This window comes from Salmo salar, chromosome 18 (assembly GCF_965601325.2).
Source record: "Salmo salar chromosome 18, fSalSal1, whole genome shotgun sequence".
Taxonomy (NCBI): domain Eukaryota; kingdom Metazoa; phylum Chordata; class Actinopteri; order Salmoniformes; family Salmonidae; genus Salmo; species Salmo salar.
In genome coordinates, this window is record NC_138308.1 from 56,627,674 (window position 1) to 56,647,893 (window position 20,220).

Below are 20,220 nucleotides of genomic sequence, written 5' to 3' on the forward strand. Positions count from 1 at the left end.
TATGCTGTTATAAATGTAGAGATGATATGCTGTTATAAATGTAGAGGTGATATACTGTTATAAATGTAGAGATTATATACTGTTATAAATGTAGAGATGCTATACTGTTATAAATGTTTGTAGAGATGATATACTGTTATAAATGTAGAGATGATATACTGTTATTATTGTAGAGATGATATACTGTTATAAATGTTTGTAGAGATGATATAGTGTTATAAATGTAGAGGTGATATACTGTTATAAATGTAGAGGTGATATACTGTTATAAATGTAGAGATGATATGCTGTTATAAATGTAGAGATGACATACTGTTATAAATGTAAAGATGATATACTGTTATAAATGTTTGTAGAGATGATATGCTGTTATAAATGTAGAGATGATGTACTGTTATAAATGTAGAGATGATACATTGTTATAAATGTAGAGATGATATACTGTTATAAATGTAGACATGATATACTGTTAGAAATGTAGAAATGGTATGCTGTTATAAATGTAGAGATGATATATTGTTATAAATGCAGAGATGATATACTGCTTTAAATGTTTGAAGAGATGATATACTGTTATAAATGTAGAGATGATATTCTGTTATGTTTGTAGAGATGATATACTGTTATGAATGAATGTAGAGATGATATACTGTTATAAATGTAGAGATGATATACTGTTATGTTTGTAGAGATGATATACTGTTATGAATGAATGTAGAGATGATATACTGTTATAAATGTAGAGATGATATAATGTTATAAATGTAGAGATGATATACTGTTATAAATGTAGAGATTATACATTGTTATAAATATAGACATGATATGATGTTATAAATGTAGAGATGATATACTGTTATAAATGTCGAGATGCTATACTGTTATAAATGTAGAGATTATATACTGTTATAAATGTCGAGATGCTATACTGTTATAAATGTTTGTCGAGATGATATACTGTTATAAATGTAGAGATGATATACTGTTATTATTGCAGAGATGATATACTGTTATAAATGTTTGTAGAGATGATATACTGTTATAAATGTAGAGGTGATATACTGTTATAAATGTAGAGGTGATATACTGTTATAAATGTAGAGATGATATGCTGTTATAAATGTAGAGATGACATACTGTTATAAATGTAAAGATGATATACTGTTATAAATGTTTGTAGAGATGATATACTGTTATAAATGTAGAGATGATATACTGTTATAAATGTAGAGATGATACATTGTTATAAATGTAGAGATGATATACTGTTATAAATGTCGACATGATATACTGTTATAAATGTAGAAATGATATGCTGCTATAAATGTAGAGATGATATACTGTTAAAAATGTAGACATGATATACTGTTATAAATGTAGAAATGATATGCTGTTATAAATGTAGAGATGATATACTGTTATAAATGTAGAGATGATATACTGCTTTAAATGTTTGTAGAGATGATATACTGTTATAATGTAGAGATGATATTCTGTTATAAATGTTTGTAGAGATGATATACTGTTATAAATGTTTGTAAAGATGATATACTGTTATAAATGTAGAGATGATATGCTGTTATAAATGTAGAGATGATATACTGTTAGAAATGTAAAGATGATATACTGTTAGAAATGTTTGTAGAGGTGATATACTGTTATAAATGTAGAGATGATATGCTGTTATAAATGTAGAGATGACATACTGTTATAAATGTAAAGATGATATACTGTTATAAATGTTTGTAGAGATGATATACTATTCTAAATGTAGAGATGATATACTGTTATAAATGTAGAGATGATACATTGTTCTAAATGTAGAGATGATATACTGTTATAAATGTCGACATGATATACTGTTATAAATGTAGAAATGATATGCTGCTATAAATGTAGAGATGATATACTGTTATAAATGTAGAGATGATATACTGCTTTAAATGTTTGAAGAGATGATATACTGTTATAAATGTAGAGATGATATTCTTTTATAAATGTTTGTAGAGATGATATACTGTTATAAATGTTTGTAAAGATGATATACTGTTATAAATGTAGAGAAGATATACTGTTATAAATGTAGCGATGATATGCTGTTGTAAATGTAGAGATTATATACTGTTATAAATGTAAAGATGATATACTGTTATAAATGTTTGTAGAGATTATATTATTTTAGAAATGTAGAGATGATATGCTGTTATAAATGTAGAGATGATATACTGTTATAAATGTAGAGATGATATACTGTTATAAATGTAGAGATGATATACTGTTATAAATGTAGAGATGATATACTGTTCTAAATGTAGAGATGATACATTTTTATAAATGTAGAGATGATATACTGTTATAAATGTAGACATGATATACTGTTATAACTGTAGAAATGGTCTGATGTTATAAATGTAGAGATGATATACTGTTATAAATGCAGAGATGATATAATGTTCTAAATGTAGAGATGATATACTGTTATAAATGTAGAGATTATACATTGTTATAAATGTAGAGATGATATGCTGTTATAAATGTAGTGATGATATGCTGTTATAAATGTAGAGACGATATACTGATATAAATATAGAGATGATATACTGTTCTAAATGTAGAGATGATATGATGTTATAAATGTAGAGATGTTATGCTGTTATAAATGTAGCGATGATATGCTGTTGTAAATGTTGAGATGATATACTGTTATGTTTGTAGAGATGATATACTGTTATGAATGAATGTAGAGATGATATACTGTTATAAATGTAGAGATGATATACTGTTATAAATGTAGAGATGATATAATGTTCTAAATGTAGAGATGATATACTGTTATAAATGTAGAGATGATATACTGCTTTAAATGTTTGTAGAAATGATATACTGTTATAAATGTAGAGATGATATTCTGTTATAAATGTTTGTAGAGATGATATACTGTTATAAATGTTTGTAAAGATGATATACTGTTAGAAATGTAAAGATGATATACTGTTAGAAATGTTTGTAGAGGTGATATACTGTTATAAATGTAGAGATGATATGCTGTTATAAATGTAGAGATGACATACTGTTATAAATGTAAAGATGATATACTGTTATTATTGCAGAGATGATATACTGTTATAAATGTTTGTAGAGATGATATACTGTTATAAATGTAGAGGTGATATACTGTTATAAATGTAGAGGTGATATACTGTTATAAATGTAGAGATGATATACTGTTATAAATGTAGAGATGATACATTGTTATAAATGTAGAGATGATATACTGTTATAAATGTCGACATGATATACTGTTATAAATGTAGAAATGATATGCTGCTATAAATGTAGAGATGATATACTGTTATAAATGTAGACATGATATACTGTTATAAATGTAGAAATGATATGCTGTTATAAATGTAGAGATGATATACTGTTATAAATGTAGAGATGATATGCTGTTATAAATGTAGAGATGACATACTGTTATAAATGTAAAGATGATATACTGTTATAAATGTTTGTAGAGATGATATACTATTCTAAATGTAGAGATGATATACTGTTATAAATGTAGAGATGATACATTGTTCTAAATGTAGAGATGATATACTGTTATAAATGTCGACATGATATACTGTTATAAATGTAGAAATGATATGCTGCTATAAATGTAGAGATGATATACTGTTATAAATGTAGAGATGATATACTGCTTTAAATGTTTGAAGAGATGATATACTGTTATAAATGTAGAGATGATATTCTTTTATAAATGTTTGTAGAGATGATATACTGTTATAAATGTTTGTAAAGATGATATACTGTTATAAATGTAGAGAAGATATACTGTTATAAATGTAGCGATGATATGCTGTTGAAAATGTAGAGATGATATACTGTTATAAATGTAAAGATGATATACTGTTATAAATGTTTGTAGAGATTATATTATTTTATAAATGTAGAGATGATATGCTGTTATAAATGTAGAGATGATATACTGTTATAAATGTAGAGATGATATACTGTTATAAATGTAGAGATGATATACTGTTATAAATGTAGAGATGATATACTGTTCTAAATGTAGAGATGATACATTTTTATAAATGTAGAGATGATATACTGTTATAAATGTAGACATGATATACTGTTATAACTGTAGAAATGGTCTGATGTTATAAATGTAGAGATGATATACTGTTATAAATGCAGAGATGATATACTGCTTTAAATGTTTGAAGAGATGATATATTGTTATAAATGTAGAGATGATATTCTGTTATGTTTGTAGAGATGATATACTGTTATGAATGAATGTAGAGATGATATACTGTTATAAATGTAGAGATGATATACTGTTATGTTTGTAGAGATGATATACTGTTATGAATGAATGTAGAGATGATATACTGTTATAAATGTAGAGATGATATACTGTTATAAATGTAGAGATGATATAATGTTCTAAATGTAGAGATGATATACTGTTAGAAATGTAAAGATGATATACTGTTAGAAATGTTTGTAGAGGTGATATACTGTTATAAATGTAGAGATGATATACTGTTATGTTTGTAGAGATGGTATACTGTTATGAATGAATGTAGAGATGATATACTGTTATAAATGTAGAGATGATATACTGTTATAAATGTAGAGATTATACATTGTTATAAATGTAGAGATGATATGCTGTTATAAATGTAGAGATGATATGCTGTTATAAATGTAGAGACGATATACTGATATAAATATAGAGATGATATACTGTTCTAAATGTAGAGATGATATGATGTTATAAATGTCGACATAATATACTGTTATAAATGTAGAAATTATATGCTGCTATAAATGTAGAGATGATATACTGTTATAAATGTAGAGATGATATACTGCTTTAAATGTTTGAAGAGATGATATACTGTTATAAATGTAGAGATGATATTCTGTTATAAATTTTTGTAGAGATGATATACTGTTATAAATCTTTGTAAAGATGATATACTGTTATAAATGTAGAGAAGATATACTGTTATAAATGTAGCGATGATATGCTGTTGTAAATGTAGAGATGATATACTGTTATAAATGTAAAGATGATATACTGTTATAAATGTTTGTAGAGATGATATTATTTTATAAATGTAGAGATGATATGCTGTTATAAATGTAGAGATGATATACTGTTTTAAATGTAGAGATGATATACTGTTATAAATGTAGAGATGATATACTGTTATAAATGTAGAGATGATATACTATTCTAAATGTAGAGATGATATACTGTTATAAATGTAGCGATGATACATTGTTATAAATGTAGAGATGATATACTGTTATAAATTTCGACATGATATACTGTTATAAATGTAGAAATGATATGCTGCTATAAATGTAGAGATGATATACTGTTATAAATGTAGACATGATATACTGTTATAAATGTAGAAATGATATGCTGTTATAAATGTAGATATGATATACTGTTATAAATGTAGAGATGATATACTGCTTTAAATGTTTGTAGAGATGATATACTGTTATAAATGTAGAGATGATATACTGTTATAAATGTTTGTAGAGATGATATACTGTTATAAATGTAGAGATGATATACTGTTATAAATGTAGAGATTATACATTGTTATAAATGTAGAGATGATATACTGTTATAAATGTAGACATGATATACTGTTATAAATGTAGAAATGGTATGCTGTTATAAATGTAGAGATGATATACTGTTATAAATGCAGAGATGATATACTGCTTTAAATGTTTGAAGAGATGATATACTGTTATAAATGTAGAGATGATATTCTGTTATGTTTGTAGAGATGATATACTGTTATGAATGAATGTAGAGATGATATACTGTTATAAATGTAGAGATGATATACTGTTATGTTTGTAGAGATGGTATACTGTTATGAATGAATGTAGAGATGATATACTGTTATAAATTTAGAGATGATATACTGTTATAAATGTAGAGATGATATGCTGTTATAAATGTAGAGATGATATACTGTTATAAATGTAAAGATGATATACTGTTATAAATGTTTGTAGAGATGATATTATTTTATAAATGTAGAGATGATATGCTGTTATAAATGTAGAGATGATATACTGTTATAAATGTAGAGATGATATACTGTTATAAATGTAGAGATGATATACTGTTCTAAATGTAGAGATGATATACTGTTATAAATGTAGAGATGATACATTGTTATAAATGTAGAGATGATATAATGTTATAAATGTAGACATGATATACTGTTATAAATGTAGAAATGGTATGCTGTTATAAATGTAGAGATGATATACTGTTATAAATGCAGAGATGATATACTGCTTTAAATCTTTGAAGAGATGATATACTGTTATAAATGTAGAGATGATATTCTGTTATGTTTGTAGAGATGATATACTGTTATGAATGAATGTAGAGATGATATACTGTTATAAATGTAGAGATGATATACTGTTATGTTTGTAGAGATGATATACTGTTATGAATGTAGAGATGATACATTGTTATAAATGTAGAGATGATATACTGTTATAAATGTCGACATGATATACTGTTATAAATGTAGAAATGATATGCTGCTATAAATGTAGAGATGATATACTGTTATAAATGTAGACATGATATACTGTTATAAATGTAGAAAATATATGCTGTTATAAATGTAGAGATGATATACTGTTATAAATGTAGAGATGATATACTGCTTTAAATGTTTGTAGAGATGATATACTTTTATAATGTAGAGATGATATTCTGTTATAAATGTTTGTAGAGATGATATACTGTTATAAATGTTTGTAAAGATGATATACTGTTATAAATGTAGAGATGATATGCTGTTATAAATGTAGAGATGATATACTGTTAGAAATGTAAAGATGATATACTGTTAGAAATGTTTGTAGAGGTGATATACTGTTATAAATGTAGAGATGATATACTGTTATGTTTGTAGAGATGGTATACTGTTATGAATGAATGTAGAGATGATATACTGTTATAAATGTAGAGATGATATACTGTTATAAATGTAGAGATTATACATTGTTATAAATGTAGAGATGATATGCTGTTATAAATGTAGAGATGATATGCTGTTATAAATGTAGAGACGATATACTGATATAAATATAGAGATGATATACTGTTCTAAATGTAGAGATGATATGATGTTATAAATGTCGACATAATATACTGTTATAAATGTAGAAATTATATGCTGCTATAAATGTAGAGATGATATACTGTTATAAATGTAGAGATGATATACTGCTTTAAATGTTTGAAGAGATGATATACTGTTATAAATGTAGAGATGATATTCTGTTATAAATTTTTGTAGAGATGATATACTGTTATAAATCTTTGTAAAGATGATATACTGTTATAAATGTAGAGAAGATATACTGTTATAAATGTAGCGATGATATGCTGTTGTAAATGTAGAGATGATATACTGTTATAAATGTAAAGATGATATACTGTTATAAATGTTTGTAGAGATGATATTATTTTATAAATGTAGAGATGATATGCTGTTATAAATGTAGAGATGATATACTGTTATAAATGTAGAGATGATATACTGTTATAAATGTAGAGATGATATACTGTTATAAATGTAGAGATGATATACTATTCTAAATGTAGAGATGATATACTGTTATAAATGTAGAGATGATACATTGTTATAAATGTAGAGATGATATACTGTTATAAATTTCGACATGATATACTGTTATAAATGTAGAAATGATATGCTGCTATAAATGTAGAGATGATATACTGTTATAAATGTAGACATGATATACTGTTATAAATGTAGAAATGATATGCTGTTATAAATGTAGATATGATATACTGTTATAAATGTAGAGATGATATACTGCTTTAAATGTTTGTAGAGATGATATTATTTTATAAATGTAGAGATGATATGCTGTTATAAATGTAGAGATGATATACTGTTATGAATGAATGTAGAGATGATATACTGTTATAAATGTAGAGATGATATACTGTTATAAATGTAGAGATGATAAACTGTTCTAAATGTAGAGATGATATACTGTTATAAATGTAGAGATGATACATTTTTATAAATGTAGAGATGATATACTGTTATAAATGTAGACATGATATACTGTTATAACTGTAGTAATGGTATGCTGTTATAAATGTAGAGATGATATACTGTTATAAATGCAGAGATGATATACTGCTTTAAATGTTTGAAGAGATGATATATTGTTATAAATGTAGAGATGATATTCTGTTATGTTTGTAGAGATGATATACTGTTATGAATAAATGTAGAGATGATATACTGTTATAAATGTAGAGATGATATACTGTTATGTTTGTAGAGATGATATACTGTGATGAATGAATGTAGAGATGATATACTGTTATAAATGTAGAGATGATATACTGTTATAAATGTAGAGATGATATAATGTTCTAAATGTAGAGATGATATACTGTTATAAATGTAGAGATTATACATTGTTATAAATGTAGAGATGATATGCTGTTATAAATGTAGTGATGATATGCTGTTATAAATGTAGAGACGATATACTGATATAAATATAGAGATGATATACTGTTCTAAATGTAGAGATGATATGATGTTATAAATGTAGAGATGTTATGCTGTTATAAATGTAGAGATGATATGCTGTTATAAATGTAGAGATGATATACTTTTATAAATGTAGAGATGATATACTGTTATAAATGTAGAGATGATATACTGTTATAAATGTAAAGATGATATACTGTTATAAATGTTTGTAGAGATGATATTATTTTATAAATGTAGAGATGATATGCTGTTATAAATGTAGAGATGATATACTGTTATAAATGTAGAGATGATATACTGTTATAAATGTAGAGATGATATACTGTTCTAAATGTAGAGATGATACATTTTTATAAATGTAGAGATGATATACTGTTATAAATGTAGACATGATATACTGTTATAACTGTAGAAATGGTATGCTGTTATAAATGTAGAGATGATATACTGTTATAAATGCAGAGATGATATACTGCTATAAATGTTTGAAGAGATGATATATTGTTATAAATGTAGAGATGATATTCTGTTATGTTTGTAGAGATGATATACTGTTATGAATGAATGTAGAGATGATATACTGTTATAAATGTAGAGATGATATACTGTTATGTTTGTAGAGATGATATACTGTTATGAATGAATGTAGAGATGATATACTGTTATAAATGTAGAGATGATATACTGTTATAAATGTAGAGATGATATAATGTTCTAAATGTAGAGATGATATACTGTTATAAATGTAGAGATTATACATTGTTATAAATGTAGAGATGATATGCTGTTATAAATGTAGTGATGATATGCTGTTATAAATGTAGAGACGATATACTGATATAAATATAGAGATGATATACTGCTCTAAATGTAGAGATGATATGATGTTATAAATGTAGAGATGTTATGCTGTTATAAATGTAGAGATGATATGCTGTTATAAATGTAGAGATGATATACTTTTATAAATGTAGAGATGATATACTGTTATAAATGTAGAGATGATATACTGTTATAAATGTAAAGATGATATACTGTTATAAATGTTTGTAGAGATGATATTATTTTATAAATGTAGAGATGATATGCTGTTATAAATGTAGAGATGATATACTGTTATAAATGTAGAGATGATATACTGTTATAAATGTAGAGATGATATACTGTTCTAAATGTAGAGATGATACATTTTTATAAATGTAGAGATTATATACTGTTATAAATGTAGACATGATATACTGTTATAACTGTAGAAATGGTATGCTGTTATAAATGTAGAGATGATATACTGTTATAAATGCAGAGATGATATACTGCTATAAATGTTTGAAGAGATGATATATTGTTATAAATGTAGAGATGATATTCTGTTATGTTTGTAGAGATGATATACTGTTATGAATGAATGTAGAGATGATATACTGTTATAAATGTAGAGATGATATACTGTTATGTTTGTAGAGATGATATACTGTTATGAATGAATGTAGAGATGATATACTGTTATAAATGTAGAGATGATATACTGTTATAAATGTAGAGATGATATAATGTTCTAAATGTAGAGATGATATACTGTTATAAATGTAGAGATTATACATTGTTATAAATGTAGAGATGATATGCTGTTATAAATGTAGTGATGATATGCTGTTATAAATGTAGAGACGATATACTGATATAAATATAGAGATTATATACTGCTCTAAATGTAGAGATGATATGATGTTATAAATGTAGAGATGTTATGCTGTTATAAATGTAGAGATGATATGCTGTTATAAATGTAGAGATGATATACTTTTATAAATGTAGAGATGATATACTGTTATAAATGTAGAGATGATATACTGTTATAAATATAGAGATTATATACTGTTATAAATGTAGAGATGCTATACTCTTATAAATGTTTGTAGAGATGATATACTGTTATAAATGTAGAGATGATATGCTGTTATAAATGTAGAGATTATATACTGATATAAATGTAGAGATGCTATACTGTTATAAATGTTTGTAGAGATGATATACTGTTATAAATGTAGAGATGATATACTGTTATTATTGTAGAGATTATATACTGTTCTAAATGTAGAGATGATATGCTGTTATAAATGTAGAGATGTTATGCTGTTATAAATGTAGAGATGATATGCTGTTATAAATGTAGAGATGATATACTGTTATAAATGTAGAGATTATATACTGTTATAAATGTAGAGATGCTATACTGTTATAAATGTTTGTAGAGATGATATACTGTTATAAATGTAGAGGTGATATACTGTTATAAATGTAGAGGTGATATACTGTTATAAATGTAGAGATGACATACTGTTATAAATGTAAAGATGATATACTGTTATAAATGTTTGTAGAGATGATATACTGTTATAAATGTAGAGATGATATACTGTTATAAATGTAGAGATGATAAATTGTTATAAATGTAGAGATGATATACTGTTATAAATGTCGACATGATATACTGTTATAAATGTAGAAATGATATGCTGCTATAAATGTAGAGATGATATACTGTTATAAATGTAGACATGATATACTGTTATAAATGTAGAAATGGTATGCTGTTATAAATGTAGAGATGATATACTGTTATAAATGCAGAGATGATATACTGCTTTAAATGTTTGAAGAGATGATATACTGTTATAAATGTAGAGATTATATTCTGTTATGTTTGTAGAGATGATATACTGTTATGAATGAATGTAGAGATGATATACTGTTATAAATGTAGAGATGATATACTGTTATAAATGTAGAGATGATAAACTGTTCTAAATGTAGAGATGATATACTGTTATAAATGTAGAGATGATACATTTTTATAAATGTAGAGATGATATACTGTTATAAATGTAGACATGATATACTGTTATAACTGTAGTAATGGTATGCTGTTATAAATGTAGAGATGATATACTGTTATAAATGCAGAGATGATATACTGCTTTAAATGTTTGAAGAGATGATATATTGTTATAAATGTAGAGATGATATTCTGTTATGTTTGTAGAGATGATATACTGTTATGAATAAATGTAGAGATGATATACTGTTATAAATGTAGAGATGATATACTGTTATGTTTGTAGAGATGATATACTGTGATGAATGAATGTAGAGATGATATACTGTTATAAATGTAGAGATGATATACTGTTATAAATGTAGAGATGATATAATGTTCTAAATGTAGAGATGATATACTGTTATAAATGTAGAGATTATACATTGTTATAAATGTAGAGATGATATGCTGTTATAAATGTAGTGATGATATGCTGTTATAAATGTAGAGACGATATACTGATATAAATATAGAGATGATATACTGTTCTAAATGTAGAGATGATATGATGTTATAAATGTAGAGATGTTATGCTGTTATAAATGTAGAGATGATATGCTGTTATAAATGTAGAGATGATATACTTTTATAAATGTAGAGATGATATACTGTTATAAATGTAGAGATGATATACTGTTATAAATGTAAAGATGATATACTGTTATAAATGTTTGTAGAGATGATATTATTTTATAAATGTAGAGATGATATGCTGTTATAAATGTAGAGATGATATACTGTTATAAATGTAGAGATGATATACTGTTATAAATGTAGAGATGATATACTGTTCTAAATGTAGAGATGATACATTTTTATAAATGTAGAGATGATATACTGTTATAAATGTAGACATGATATACTGTTATAACTGTAGTAATGGTATGCTGTTATAAATGTAGAGATGATATACTGTTATAAATGCAGAGATGATATACTGCTTTAAATGTTTGAAGAGATGATATATTGTTATAAATGTAGAGATGATATTCTGTTATGTTTGTAGAGATGATATACTGTTATGAATAAATGTAGAGATGATATACTGTTATAAATGTAGAGATGATATACTGTTATGTTTGTAGAGATGATATACTGTGATGAATGAATGTAGAGATGATATACTGTTATAAATGTAGAGATGATATACTGTTATAAATGTAGAGATGATATAATGTTCTAAATGTAGAGATGATATACTGTTATAAATGTAGAGATTATACATTGTTATAAATGTAGAGATGATATGCTGTTATAAATGTAGTGATGATATGCTGTTATAAATGTAGAGACGATATACTGATATAAATATAGAGATGATATACTGTTCTAAATGTAGAGATGATATGATGTTATAAATGTAGAGATGTTATGCTGTTATAAATGTAGAGATGATATGCTGTTATAAATGTAGAGATGATATACTTTTATAAATGTAGAGATGATATACTGTTATAAATGTAGAGATGATATACTGTTATAAATGTAAAGATGATATACTGTTATAAATGTTTGTAGAGATGATATTATTTTATAAATGTAGAGATGATATGCTGTTATAAATGTAGAGATGATATACTGTTATAAATGTAGAGATGATATACTGTTATAAATGTAGAGATGATATACTGTTCTAAATGTAGAGATGATACATTTTTATAAATGTAGAGATGATATACTGTTATAAATGTAGACATGATATACTGTTATAACTGTAGAAATGGTATGCTGTTATAAATGTAGAGATGATATACTGTTATAAATGCAGAGATGATAAACTGCTATAAATGTTTGAAGAGATGATATATTGTTATAAATGTAGAGATGATATTCTGTTATGTTTGTAGAGATGATATACTGTTATGAATGAATGTAGAGATGATATACTGTTATAAATGTAGAGATGATATACTGTTATGTTTGTAGAGATGATATACTGTTATGAATGAATGTAGAGATGATATACTGTTATAAATGTAGAGATGATATACTGTTATAAATGTAGAGATGATATAATGTTCTAAATGTAGAGATGATATACTGTTATAAATGTAGAGATTATACATTGTTATAAATGTAGAGATGATATGCTGTTATAAATGTAGTGATGATATGCTGTTATAAATGTAGAGACGATATACTGATATAAATATAGAGATGATATACTGCTCTAAATGTAGAGATGATATGATGTTATAAATGTAGAGATGTTATGCTGTTATAAATGTAGAGATGATATGCTGTTATAAATGTAGAGATGATATACTTTTATAAATGTAGAGATGATATACTGTTATAAATGTAGAGATGATATACTGTTATAAATATAGAGATTATATACTGTTATAAATTTAGAGATGCTATACTCTTATAAATGTTTGTAGAGATGATATACTGTTATAAATGTAGAGATGATATGCTGTTATAAATGTAGAGATTATATACTGATATAAATGTAGAGATGCTATACTGTTATAAATGTTTGTAGAGATGATATACTGTTATAAATGTAGAGATGATATACTGTTATTATTGTAGAGATTATATACTGTTCTAAATGTAGAGATGATATGCTGTTATAAATGTAGAGATGTTATGCTGTTATAAATGTAGAGATGATATGCTGTTATAAATGTAGAGATGATATACTGTTATAAATGTAGAGATTATATACTGTTATAAATGTAGAGATGCTATACTGTTATAAATGTTTGTAGAGATGATATACTGTTATAAATGTAGAGGTGATATACTGTTATAAATGTAGAGGTGATATACTGTTATAAATGTAGAGATGACATACTGTTATAAATGTAAAGATGATATACTGTTATAAATGTTTGTAGAGATGATATACTGTTATAAATGTAGAGATGATATACTGTTATAAATGTAGAGATGATAAATTGTTATAAATGTAGAGATGATATACTGTTATAAATGTCGACATGATATACTGTTAGAAATGTAGAAATGATATGCTGCTATAAATGTAGAGATGATATACTGTTATAAATGTAGACATGATATACTGTTATAAATGTAGAAATGATATGCTGTTATAAATGTAGAGATGATATACTGCTTTAAATGTTTGTAGAGATGATATACTGTTATAAATGTAGAGATGATATTCTGTTATAAATGTTTGTAGAGATGATATACTGTTATAAATGTTTGTAAAGATGATATACTGTTATAAATGTAGAGATGATATGCTGTTATAAATGTAGAGATGATATACTGTTATAAATGTAAAGATGATATACTGTTATAAATGTTTGTAGAGATGATATTATTTTATAAATGTAGAGATGATATGCTGTTATAAATGTAGAGATGATATACTGTTATAAATGTAGAGATGATATACTGTTATAAATGTAGAGATGATATACTGTTATAAATGTAGAGATGATATACTGTTATAAATGTAGAGATGATATACTGTTATAAATGTAGAGATGATACATTGTTATAAATGTAGAGATGATATACTGTTATAAATGTAGACATGATATACTGTTATAAATGTAGAAATGGTATGCTGTTATAAATGTAGAGATGATATACTGTTATAAATGCAGAGATGATATACTGCTTTAAATGTTTGAAGAGATGATATACTGTTATAAATGTAGAGATGATATTCTGTTATGTTTGTAGAGATGATATACTGTTATGAATGAATGTAGAGATGATATACTGTTATAAATGTAGAGATGATATACTGTTATGTTTGTAGAGATGATATACTGTTATGAATGAATGTAGAGATGATATACTGTTATAAATGTAGAGATGATATACTGTTATAAATGTAGAGATGATATAGTGTTCTAAATGTAGAGATGATATACTGTTATAAATGTAGAGATTATACATTGTTATAAATGTAGAGATGATATGCTGTTATAAATGTAGAGACTATATGCTGTTATAAATGTAGAGAAGATATACTGATATAAATATAGAGATGATATACTGTTCTAAATGTAGAGATGATATGATGTTATAAATGTAGAGATGTTATGCTGTTATAAATGTAGAGATGATATGCTGTTATAAATGTAGAGATGATATACTGTTATAAATGTAGAGATGATATACTGTTATAAATGTACAGATGATATACTGTTATAAATGTAGAGATTATATACTGTTATAAATTTTTAGATGCTATACTCTTATAAATGTTTGTAGAGATGATATACTGTTATAAATGTAGAGATGATATACTGTTATTATTGTAGAGATGATATACTGTTATAAATGTTTGTAGAGATGATATACTGTTATAAATGTAGAAGTGATATACTGTTATAAATGCAGAGATGATATACTGCTTTAAATGTTTGAAGAGATGATATATTGTTATAAATGTAGAGATGATATTCTGTTATGTTTGTAGAGATGATATACTGTTATGAATGAATGTAGAGATGATATACTGTTATAAATGTAGAGATGATGTACTGTTATGTTTGTAGAGATGATATACTGTTATGAATGAATGTAGAGATGATATACTGTTATAAATGTAGAGATGATATACTGTTATAAATGTAGAGATGATATACTGTTATAAATATAGAGATTATATACTGTTATAAATGTAGAGATGCTATCCTCTTATAAATGTTTGTAGAGATGATATACTGTTATAAATGTAGAGATGATATGCTGTTATAAATGTAGAGATTATATACTGATATAAATGTAGAGATGCTATACTGTTATAAATGTTTGTAGAGATGATATACTGTTATAAATGTAGAGATAATATATTGTTATTATTGTAGAGTTTATATACTGTTCTAAATGTAGAGATGATATGCTGTTATAAATGTAGAGATGTTATGCTGTTATAAATGTAGAGATGATATGCTGTTATAAATGTAGAGATGATATACTGTTATAAATGTAGAGATTATATACTGTTATAAATGTAGAGATGCTATACTGTTATAAATGTTTGTAGAGATGATATACTGTTATAAATGTAGAGATGATATACTGTTATTATTGTAGAGATGATATACTGTTATAAATGTTTGTAGAGATGATATACTGTTATAAATGTAGAGGTGATATACTGTTATAAATGTAGAGATGATATAATGTTCTAAATGTAGAGATGATATAATGTTATAAATGTAGAGATGATATACTGTTATAAATGTAGAGATGATACATTGTTATAAATGTAGAGATTATATACTGTTATAAATGTGCACATGATATACTGTTATAAATGTAGAAATGATATGCTGTTTTAAATGTAGAGATGATATACTGTTATAAATGTAGAGATGATATACTGTTATAAATGTAGAGATGATACATTGTTATAAATGTAGAGATGATATACTGTTATAAATGTGCACATGATATACTGTTATAAATGTAGAAATGATATGCTGTTTTAAATGTAGAGATGATATACTGTTATAAATGTAGAGATGATATGCTGTTAAAAATTTAGAGATGATATACTGTTATAAATGTAAAGATGATATACTGTTATAAATGTTTGTAGAGCTGATATACTTTTATAAATGGAGAGATGAAATACTGTTATAAATGTAGAGATGATATACTGTTATAAATGTAGAGATGATATACTGTTATAAATGTAGACATGACAAACTGTTATAAATGTAGAAATGATTTGCTGTTATAAATGTAGAGATGATATACTGTTTAAAATGTAGAAATGATATACTTCTTTAAATGTTTGTAGAGATGATATACTGTTATAAATGTAGAGATGATATTCTGTTATAAATTTTGGTAGAGATGATATACTGTTATAAATGTTTGTAAAGATTATATACTGTTATAAATGTAGAGATGATATGCTGTTATAAATGTAGAGATGATATACTGCTTTAAATGTTTGTCGAGATGATACACTGTTATAAATGTAGAGATGATATTCTGTTATAAATGTTTTTAGAGATGATATACTGTAATAAATGTAGAGATGATATAATGTTCTAAATGTAGAGATGATATACTGTTATAAATGTAGAGATGATATACTGTTATAAATGTAGAGATGATATGCTGTTATAAATGTAGAGATGATATACTGTTATGTTTGTAGAGATGATATACTGTTATAAATGTTTGTAGAGATGATATACTGTTATAAATGTAGAGATTAAATACTGCTTTAAATGTTTGTAGAGATGATATACCTGTATAAATGGAGAGATTATATTCTTTTATAAATGTTTGTAGAGATGATATACTTTTATAAATGTTTGTAGAGATGATATACTGTTATAAATGTAGAGATGATACATTGTTATAAATGTAGAGATGATATACTGTTATAAATGTAGAGATGATATGCTGTTATAAATGTAGAGGAGATATACTGTTATAAATGTAGACATGATATACTGTTCTAAATGTAGAGATGTTATACTGTTATAAATGTAGTGATGATATGCTGTTATAAATGTAGAGATGATATACTGTTATGAATGTAAAGATGATATACTGTTATAAATGTAGAGATGATATACTGTTATAAATGTTTGTAGAGATGATATTATTTTATAAATGTAGAGATGATATGCTGTTATAAATGTAGAAATTATATACTGTTATAAATGTAGAGATGATATACTGTTATAAATGTAGAGATGATATACTGTTCTACATGTAGAGATGATATACTGCTTTAAATGTTTGAAGAGATGATATACTGTTATAAATGTTTGTAAAGATGATATACTGTTATAAATGTAGAGATGATATACTGTTATAAATGTAGAGATGATACATTGTTATAAATGTAGAGATGATATGCTGTTATAAATGTGCACATGATATACTGTTATAAATGTAGAAATGATATGCTGTTTTAAATGTAGAGATGATATACTGTTATAAATGTAGAGATGATATGCTGTTAAAAATTTAGAGATGATATACTGTTATAAATGTAAAGATGATATACTGTTATAAATGTTTGTAGAGCTGATATACTTTTATAAATGGAGAGATGAAATACTGTTATAAATGTAGAGATGATATACTGTTATAAATGTAGAGATGATATACTGTTATAAATGTAGACATGACATACTGTTATAAATGTAGAAATGATTTGCTGTTATAAATGTAGAGATGATATACTGTTTTAAATGTAGAAATGATATACTTCTTTAAATGTTTGTAGAGATGATATACTGTTATAAATTTAGAGATGATATTCTGTTATAAATTTTGGTAGAGATGATATACTGTTATAAATGTTTGTAAAGATTATATACTGTTATAAATGTAGAGATGATATGCTGTTATAAATGTAGAGATGATATACTGCTTTAAATGTTTGTCGAGATGATACACTGTTATAAATGTAGAGATGATATTCTGTTATAAATGTTTGTAGAGATGATATACTGTAATAAATGTAGAGATGATATAATGTTCTAAATGTAGAGATGATATACTGTTATAAATGTAGAGATGATATACTGTTATAAATGTAGAGATGATATACTGCTTTAAATGTTTGAAGAGATGATATACTGTTATAAATGTTTGTAAAGATGATATACTGTTATAAATGTAGAGATGATATGCTGTTATAAATGTAGAGATTATATACTGTTAGGTTTGTAGAGATGATATACTGTTATGAATGTTTGTAGAAATGATATACTGTTATAAATGTAGAGATGATATACTGTTATAAATGTAGAGATGATATAATGTTCTAAATGTAGAGATGATATACTGTTATAAATGTAGAGATGATATACTGTTTTAAATGTAGAGATTATATACTGTTATAAATGTAGAGATGCTATACTGTTATAAATGTTTGTAGAGATGATATACTGTTATAAATGTAGAGATGATATACTGTTATTATTGTAGAGATGATATACTGTTATAAATGTAGAGATGATATACTGTTATAAATGTAGAGATGATATGCTGTAATAAATGTAGAGGAGATATACTGTTATAAATGTAGAGATGATATACTGTTCTAAATGTAGAGATGTTATACTGTTATAAATGTAGTGATGATGTGCTGTTATAAATGTAGAGATGATATACTGTTATAAATGTAGAGATGATATACTGTTATAAATGTAGACATGACAAACTGTTATAAATGTAGAAATGATTTGCTGTTATAAATGTAGAGATGATATACTGTTTAAAATGTAGAAATGATATACTTCTTTAAATGTTTGTAGAGATGATATACTGTTATAAATGTAGAGATGATATTCTGTTATAAATTTTGGTAGAGATGATATACTGTTATAAATGTTTGTAAAGATTATATACTGTTATAAATGTAGAGATGATATGCTGTTATAAATGTAGAGATGATATACTGCTTTAAATGTTTGTCGAGATGATACACTGTTATAAATGTAGAGATGATATTCTGTTATAAATGTTTTTAGAGATGATATACTGTAATAAATGTAGAGATGATATAATGTTCTAAATGTAGAGATGATATACTGTTATAAATGTAGAGATGATATACTGTTATAAATGTAGAGATGATATGCTGTTATAAATGTAGAGATGATATACTGTTATGTTTGTAGAGATGATATACTGTTATAAATGTTTGTAGAGATGATATACTGTTATAAATGTAGAGATTAAATACTGCTTTAAATGTTTGTAGAGATGATATACCTGTATAAATGGAGAGATTATATTCTT